Raw genomic sequence first — 9,402 nt, 5'->3', positions numbered from 1 at the left:
GTATATTTTACCATTCATTACGCTTGTTTTAATTATCTCAATTTACAGTTTTTTTCTTTTGAAAGATAAATGTTTTTAGTTAAAAAAACAATGTCGCCTAACCTCTATATGATGTAAGAAAAAAAACTTATATGGTATGTGACTTTATAGTAACCTCAAAAGTTATAAAATAAATAAATTTATTATTAAACAGCTGTACCCGCCCACTCCATGCTGTGTCTCAGTCTGGTTAAATGAAAAAAGGAATAAAATAGAAAGAACATATTTACTCGATTTCAAAATGTTCTTGATGTAACCTATGGAACAACAATGCAATCGAAGACATTGAAAATGCTGAGTGACAGAAGCTGTTAAGAAGCACGTTGTCCGAGGAATGTTAAGTATTGGGTGACTTGCTGTTTTGTTCGACAGATGGCACTGCCATTGCGGACAAAAAGCTATTAAAAAAATCATTTTAAACGTGTTTTTACCTATCACAGGTGTATATAAAACACGCGCATATAATAGGGCGTTGTGTCAAAATTTCAAAGCAATCGGTGAATAACATTAAGAGATTTAAGATTATGAACAAATTGACGTTTACATTTTTATTTATTCAGATAAGTAACAATCCTTAAATCACACGTAAACGAGGGGAGGCTTAGTAAAAAAAAATAGAGTAATGATCCAAATTTACCTTTATTTAATTCAAATACGAGGTTATCCAAAAAAATACATGTATAATAAAAATGCACAGGAATAATCACTATTTTTATTGTTATTAATAATTTTTTTTTTTTTTGACATTTCATCAAAGATGAGATCTCATTGAGATGTCAAAAAATAATATGAAAAATACTCCTAGAATTGGAGATAATCCACATTTGTGAACAAGTATTTGGACATACTCAAAATGTTGTGAAAAAATTCATTGTTTATGATTTTCGCGAAATACGGACTAACTATTCCAAGTTTGCATTTTTGACGAAGGTCAAAATGAATAGGTTCATATGAATACCGTGTAAAATATGCTAACAATGTTACATACAAGAATTGTGTAGAATAATTGTGGAGCATGCATTCGCCTTGCGGTACTGCACCGGATGATAAAATCATAACACCCTAGATCAATATTTTTCTGTGCTATTTAAATATAAGTGTGTAGATAGCTAGCGCATGACAGGCAAATTTAAATAAGCTGCTGGATCCAAAACATAATTGTCTTGAATGAAGAAAAAATAAAAATAAAATAAAAGTTGCTCATATTATTTCAACATTTTATTGTTTGAACGAGTCATATAACATCGGAATTTAAAATGGATAGAGGCCCAGCATACGTTAAGTCGCAACATAATTTTCTCTAAATCCAGGTAACATTTTACGTAACTGATTTTTTTTTTAAAACACTGTTTTTGCACTGATAAAATGAGTTTTTCTTTGAAATAATTATGTGGTTTTGAGAAGAAAAGAGTTATTGAAAGGTAAGGAGTTAAAAAAAAATTAAAACATATTTTGTATATAAAAAAATTATTAACTTTGTGGTATGGTAATATAACACTCCTTATCATTCATCGTTTACGATGATGATAAGTATAATATAATAAATCCCTTACCGCACCCCAATGGTGCATAGGGCACTGCTTCATATAAACGCAGTGTTATCTCGACCGATTACACATGAAGGAAAGGTGATCAACCCTCCACTTCAGGTACCAGTCCAATGTAATATTGAATAAATATTAGAGTGAAAAAATCACTTATATTTATTAAACCCCCCTGGGAATCGAACCCGGGACCTCCAGAACGGTAGGCGAGCATGGAGCATTACACTACGGAGGCGGACTTGATAAGTATGATGAAATGATTATTCCGAATCCGGTAGTCACGAAGTAGTGTTTATTAAATTGGTATTACACAAAGAAAACGATGAATGGTGTGTTATAAAAATATTTTTATATTTACTTATATTCTAAAAAACAAAAACAAAAAAATGCAATATACATTCTTTAACACGTTCATTGCTGACACCGCGTGAGACGCGTTGACGGTTGACGTGACCGCCACGCGCTCAACGCACCAGACGCGTTTGTTTGAATAAATCTTAAACTAAGAAGCGCAGGGTGACTTTTGAGATGTGTTTAGCCTCAGCCTGAGGTGACCTGTCATTATTAGTCATTCCTAGTTCAACCCTTACTCGGATAAGTCACGTAGCGCGTTTTTATTGTTTTAGTGCGAAAAGCAGCGTTTACACGAAAAGCCATATTCACACGGGTCGAAATATATGGAATTTTTTTCGTTTTTATTTTTAAATTTTTGTTTGTTTGCGTGAAATAACTTTAGATTGACAATAGTTTAGTGAGTATTATCAATAGTTAAGTGAAATTCACATTTTTATTTGTTTGTTTTTGTATTTATAAATAGTGTTTTGTATTTTCGCAGAACTAAAATATTGAATTTTTTATATTATTTGACTAACATTGAAACCATTTTTGTGTATTTTTAAGTATTTTACAAAAAATATTAAAAAATGGATCAACCATCTACATCAAAGCGACCAAGAGTGGAAAATGTGAGTGATAGTGATGAAAGTGAGATAGAATACGATTCAATTAGTGAATACGAAATAGATAGTGATATGGAAACAGACGATGAAAGTGACAGCGAAGACGACAATATGTTCCAAGAACAACCACCGCCCACTCTACCTTCAACTTCGAGACGTTGGTCAAACACGCCAACGCAAGCCCAAGAGATCCTTTTTACTGGAAGACCAGGTATAAAAATTGAAATTTCAGGGAGAGAACCAATAGATTACTTCAATATGATAGCCAATGATGACTTCTATAATCTTCTTGTCCAACAGACCAATCATTATGCTTTGGAAATTATGGCTCATTCTGAAGGAGATAAAAGCAGAATAACTCGTTGGAATGACCTCACCACAGAAACATTAAAAGTATGGCTGGGGCTTTTACTGCACACGGGAACTATTCGATTGAATCGCCTCACGGATTATTGGAAGAAACATCATCTCTTCAATCTGACAGCATTCTCACAGTATATGTCTCGGGATAAGTTTTTTTAAATTCTTAGATCATTACATTTTAATAATAATGAAGCGGACACCACTAGTTTAGGGAAAATAAATCCACTGATACATTTTTTCAACGACCGGATGAGTGCAATTTATGCACCCAATAAAAACTTGTCAATTGACGAGTCTTTGGTACTGTGGCGAGGGAGGCTCGTTATGCGGCAGTACATGAAGGGGAAAAAGGCAAAATATGGCATCAAATTATATGTATTGGGAGAATCCAATGGTTTGGCACTAAAAATAATTGTGTACGGTGGTTCAGCCGACCAGGAGTTGAGTGGAAAGAACCACACCAGTAAAGTTGTCCATAAGCTCATGGAAGGGAGCACCCAAGTTGGTCACTCCCTTTTTATGGATAACTATTACAATAGTGTCCCTCTGGTAGAAACCTTATTGAGCCAAAAAACATATGTTACGGGCACTTTGCGAGCTAACAGGAAATTTAATCCAAATGAAGTTTTAAAAAAAAATTAAAACTGGGGAGTCTGTGAGTCAGTATACTGATAAAGGTATCTGCACAACCAAGTGGAAAGATCGCCGAGAAGTGTTGGCCATATCTTCCGAATTTGATGGAGAACTAACAAAAACAACAAATCGTCATGGAAAGGCTGTTGTAAAGCCCAAAATGATAATAAAGTACAATAAATTCATGAGCGGTGTTGATTTCCACGACCAAATGTTAGCGTACTACCCAATAAGAAGAAAAACTTTGCGGTGGTACAAGAAATTGGGCATACATTTGTTTCAGACAATGTTATTAAATTCTTTTTACTTATTCAATATGAATAGCGAAAAGAAAATGAGTCTATACGATTTCAGACTTCAAGTTATTGAAAAACTCCTCGGCCCTCCTCCCTCAATGCAAATATCGAAACAGGAAATTATTTCACACCTCCCAAGTTTTTGCCCGAAAGACGATCGCGGCACAACGAAAAGAAGACGGTGTAAATATTGCTGGAGTGAAAAAAAGACAAGAAAAGACTCCATATTTTGCTGTCTTCAATGTCCAGACGGACCAGGATTGTGTCTGGAACCATGTTTTCGTATTTACCACGAAAAACAATTCTGATCACATTAGTTTTATTTACTTGTTTGAAAATATAAGAAAAAAATCAATTGTTCTTGTTTTTATTTGGAAAAAAAGACAATCTTCCTTGTACATATTTGTTTGACACAACATCTACATAAAAAAAACATAGTTGCGAATAAGTTCTCTGCGGAAATGTCATTCAATTCCACCTGAAGTTCAAATATCACTGGACACTACTTGTAGTAGCGCTTTGGACGGATGTCGACCGGAAATGATGCGTGCGGGGAGGGGTGAGGATAGAGTAAGAAGCGTACTATACAGCGTGTTTATAATTTGTCGTTATATTATGGGGAAAAAAAACAAAGAATGTTTAAAAAAATCCAGACAGTGAAAAACAATATAAAAATCAAATAACGTTGTGTGAACAGTATGGACAGTAAAACTTTTTTACCTCATGTTTATGTCTCAAACATATAAATTCGTCGCAAACCACACACGTTATTTTGTTTTTGTTTTGTCAGATTTGCAGAGGTCGAAATTATAGCGACTTTTCTTAGGGGAATTCTTCCCCCATTTCATCTGCAAATAAGCTAAATGCCTTTTGATGGAGCTTATTATGTGATTTTAATCTGCTTCGTTTTCTTGCATTATCTTTTACGAGCTACATGGTAAAATACTGAATGAATTTTCTTCTTTAACGTCTGTCATTTGGTTTCCATTCCGAATTTTTATATAATAAACGTAAAAATGCAATTGCACCAATAAATGTCAGTAGATAATATAAATTAATTATAATTCTCATAAGAACGACAAAAATCACTCTGTATTTGCCAAATAACGTTAGCGTATCGGGAACACAATGAACACGCGTGCAAATTGACGATGTACCACCGATGACTTAACTGTGGGGATAGATAGATTATGATGCCGCGTGTTGGAACGGCGATACGCGAAGACGATAATGCGAAAAATGAATGGAAAAATTCAGCAGAAAAAATCCAATGTTTGTTTGTTACTTTTTTAACATTATGAGGTACAATTACTATTGAAATTTATACTCCCTTTGGAACGGGATAGTTAAAAATTATAAACAATCTTTCCAGTAAAAAAAATTGCACGTGTAAACATAGCTTTGATTCGCTCGCCCTTGAAAAAATAACTGTCCTTTTATACCTGGGATGAAGTTACTTCATTTGTAATGGCATAAAAGGGTGCGGACGGTATTATTACCTTGATTTCAATTCATTTTACATATTATTTACTTACTTTAGAAGAGCCGAATATTCTCAGCGTGACATGAAATATCTTGTAATTATAGTTAGCATGGAACGTGTTAAAAAAATTGGGCGTGAACAGACATGTGGCCTCTCCGGTGAAATGAATCTGTGTTTGTGAAAATCCCCTTAAGTAATTTATCCGTAGGAACAATACCTACTGATACTCTTAATACGTGTAACGGCAGTTATTTGATTTGTACATAGGTATGGGATCGGCACATACATTATCCTTTTGGGACATAAAATCTATGAACTGGCTGTTAACCTAACTTTGCTAAAAGTCTAGGGATTTCCGTCCTTTTTAAGTCTTTGCTGTTTTCACAAGAACTTGGAAATTAGACCGTAAACCATTCATCCTAATCCTCTGTCAGGAAATATTGCTTTGTTCTAGTCAACACAGACATGGCCCGCCTTATTATTCACTTATCGGCTGTTATGGTCGAATAGGTTGAACCCAAGGACATTTGTGTCGCCTACTTTCAAAATCCGCCAGATCCATGTAAGTCGATTTTATAAAAAATGCAATATTCTCATAATAATGTTTCAAAGATTTGTCTATCTTTAGATAAAATATTATGAAATAGAGAATTTACCCATTTTTAAAAAAAAAATTCAGTATTAAAAAAAAAACACGAAACACAAATCGATAATGACGTCATATTAATTTTTGACCTATTCCCGCTCTCTGATTGGCTGATATGGGTCAGAAGGCAAGTTTCATGAATATAGCTGAATTTAAATACAACGCTGGTTTTGAGTATTTTTAGCAGGGTTTTCAAGCATATAAATAATTGAAACAATAAAACCCGAAATTGGCATTCCGATAGACTATTTATATTAAAATTTTATAAAATTGGATCTGGCGGATTTTGAAAGTAGGCGACACATTTGTGAAGCATGAAACTCGGACTTTGATTTCATTATACGAAATCCAAATTATTGGCTAAACCAAGCAAAGCGAGAAATGGAATAGGTTGTCATAGTTGTGGAACGTCAGGAATTGGACGAATCTCGCAGTGGAGTAGCTGTTCCATGTTGCAAGGGACAGACTATGATAGACGCCAACGTCTAAATACGGACACGGCACCGAAAGAAGAAGAAGAAGAAGAAAAACACATAATTATTTGTCTTAATATTATACGTATGGAAGATAGAATTCTGAGCATCCCAGGGCCCTATAATTTGGCTTTCTTAAGTGATCCCTTTATACACTTGGTGCCCATTATTAAACATCCATATTGTATTAATTTTTTAACCTGTATATATGCGATGGTCTTGGATCCCTTTCACATGTGGGTAGTAAATTCAATAGATTTGTTTGTTTGATTGTGGCGCCATCAATTTGTGAAGTACATATATATGTATATATATATATATATATATATATATATATATATATATATATATATATATATATATATATATATATATATATATATATATATATATATATATATATTAATTTAATTAACCTTCCTTGCTTCTACCCCACCTTAAAACACAATTACCTCCCACCCCTATTCTTATCGAAACCCAATAATTTGTTAACTGTTTCTTTTATATATCATGTATGTATGTTTAGTCATAAAACAAACCCTGAAGAGGGCAACAGGTTATTGCCGAAACTAGTTGGTTTTTATAAAAATGTGAGTGGATCAAAAAACAAAGTGTTTTATTTCTCCAAAATATATCACAATGATCCACAAAGTTAATGCTTTAAATATTCAAAATATTTATTAAATTCGACAGTTCAAAAAACGATATCATATAAACAAATATCTTTACTCGTCCACCAAAACCTACCGATTCCAGGTATTTTCATTTAGCAGGAAAATGTGTTTATTTTCTTCGGTGACCGGGTTTGGAATTCTTTCGTTTAAAGTTGAAAACCAGTGGAGCAAAAAACGCCGCGTACAGGTACAAGGTACAGTCATCGAAATTCCGGTTTCGCTTCATTCATTCAGGTATAAAAACCCATCTTAGAATGCTTTTAGGTGATTCATCCGTGCGTGTTTCTTATGTTTATATATGTATATAATACTTTCCTGATTACACCGTTAACGATTTTTGAAAATTTAATGCATTTATTGTGCTGGTTCCAACCTTGATGTATGGAAGCGCAGCATGGAGTTGGCAAAAGAAGGATGAAAGCAAACTAAATGCAGTCAATCTGCGATCCCTCAAACGAACGTGCGGCAAAACTATGTATGATAAGTGTCCTAATACTAACTCTGATGTATGGAAGTGAAGCGTGTAGTTGGCAAAAGAAGGATGAAAGCAGACTAAATGCAGTCAAACTGCGATTCCTCAAACGACCGTGCGGCAAAACGATGTATGATAGGTGTACTAATACTAACTTTAATGTATGGAAGTGAAGCGTTTAGTTAGTAAAAGAAGGATGAAAGTAGACTAAATGCAGTCGAAATGCAATTTCTCATATGAATGTGCAGCAAAACGTAGATGTTCTAATGGTGAAATAAGGAAAGAATGCAAGACTGAGATAAGCATTGTCGATAAACTTAAGAAAGGTGTCATGAGATGGTTTGGACATGTGAAACGAATGAATGAGGAAAGAACGATAAAGCAAATTTACAAGGCGAATATTGTTGGAAAATGAAGCAGATGTAGACAGAGGAAAACTTGGCACGATCAGGTATGTCAAATACTTGAAAGCGACCGGTTCAGGAGTCGAAATAATCGGCGGGTATGTATGAGGAAGAGGCTAAGAATGTTTCAAAAGACAGAAAGGTATGGCGTTCCATTCTCTGCCCACCTCTGCGGGGAAGCGGCGTGATAGTTAGTTAATGTATTTATCTAAATATATTTTATTTACACCTGTAGGTTTGTTCACATCAAGTTTAATCCGGCCGATAAGAAGAGTAAACAGTTAACCAGGCATCGAGGAAGTGTGTTCACACCTTGTACTTATTTAGTATACCTACTTTTCTTATCTCGTGTGATCACATGGTCCAAGTTTGAATGATGCGCTAAAAAAATATGCAAATCTTTGACGTGATGCCCGCTCGGTATTACCATAAATGTGGAGGTCCTCACCAAAATTTTACCTTTCCATTATAAATTATTTTAGGTAATCCGGAATTCTGGCTTGTAAAATGGTTACGTTTTGGTGCGATTTAATGATTTTATATTGGTCCGCCTCCGTAGTGTAATGGTCAGCACGCTCGGCTACCGTTCTGGATTTCCAAGGGGGGTAAAATAAATATAAGTGATTTTTTCACTGTAACATTTATTCAATATTACCATGGACTGGTACCTGAAGCGGAGGGCTGATCACCTTTCCTTCATATGTAAACGATCAAGATAACACTGCGTTAATATGACACAGTGCCCTAGGCACCATTGGGGTGCGGATAAGGGTTTTAGTATATTTATATTGGTCTAACACAGGATTGGTCACGTTTTGTCGCCACTTTATTTAATATTTTGATAGAATACAGTAAACAGAACAGATTTGCATTGAATTTTTTTTTTGCAATATTTGAATTGTAACTTTTTGGTGAGGACCTCCACATTTGTGACGCAGCGCTGGAAAAACATGTCGTGTGTAAAAACCGTTTTTTTTATTATTCATATTTCTACGTGAAACGAAATTCTTGTTTTATTATGTAACCAGTTGTGTGACCGTTGGGATTATTTTCTAGATTATAATACGTCGTCATTTAAATGAATAGGAAAGTCCATAATTTGCATGAAATTCACGCCTAAATTAATTATTGTTATTTTCATTCATTAAAGATAACACGAGACAGTTTTCTTAATATTATTTCAATATAGATGAAGAAGAATATGAAAGTCTGGGCATTTGCATGGCTTACGACCGTCTTAGGCTCGGTTAAGTGATCACTTTACACACGCCTAACATTCACCAATCCTACCCACGGTTGACAACCACACTACTAAAATTTTCGAATCTTCCAGATATATTGATCAAATTCGTAACACATTATATGTGAGATCACAATACCCATCTTTGGTGGGATGAGGAAAGCTTTTATTAAGCA

General features: G+C 34.4%; 1 long non-coding RNA gene across 1 annotated transcript; it reads left to right on the top strand.

Moving 5' to 3' along the window:
- Positions 1-2,395: 2,395 nt before the first annotated feature.
- LOC148313934 (uncharacterized) lies at positions 2,396-3,040 on the top strand. Its single transcript, XR_015838494.1, has 2 exons — positions 2,396-2,753; positions 2,843-3,040. It is a non-coding gene; the product is annotated as an uncharacterized LOC148313934 (long non-coding RNA).
- The last annotated feature ends 6,362 nt before the right edge of the window (positions 3,041-9,402 follow it).

The sequence above is a fragment of the Brachycentrus maculatus genome, unplaced genomic scaffold (genome assembly GCF_059751285.1).
Source record: "Brachycentrus maculatus isolate JH-2025_06_01 unplaced genomic scaffold, ASM5975128v1 h1tg000004l, whole genome shotgun sequence".
In the NCBI taxonomy this organism is placed as follows: Eukaryota; Metazoa; Arthropoda; class Insecta; order Trichoptera; family Brachycentridae; genus Brachycentrus; species Brachycentrus maculatus.
The sequence above is the reverse complement of the archived record's forward strand: the minus strand, read 5'-3'. Positions and strand labels throughout refer to the sequence as shown.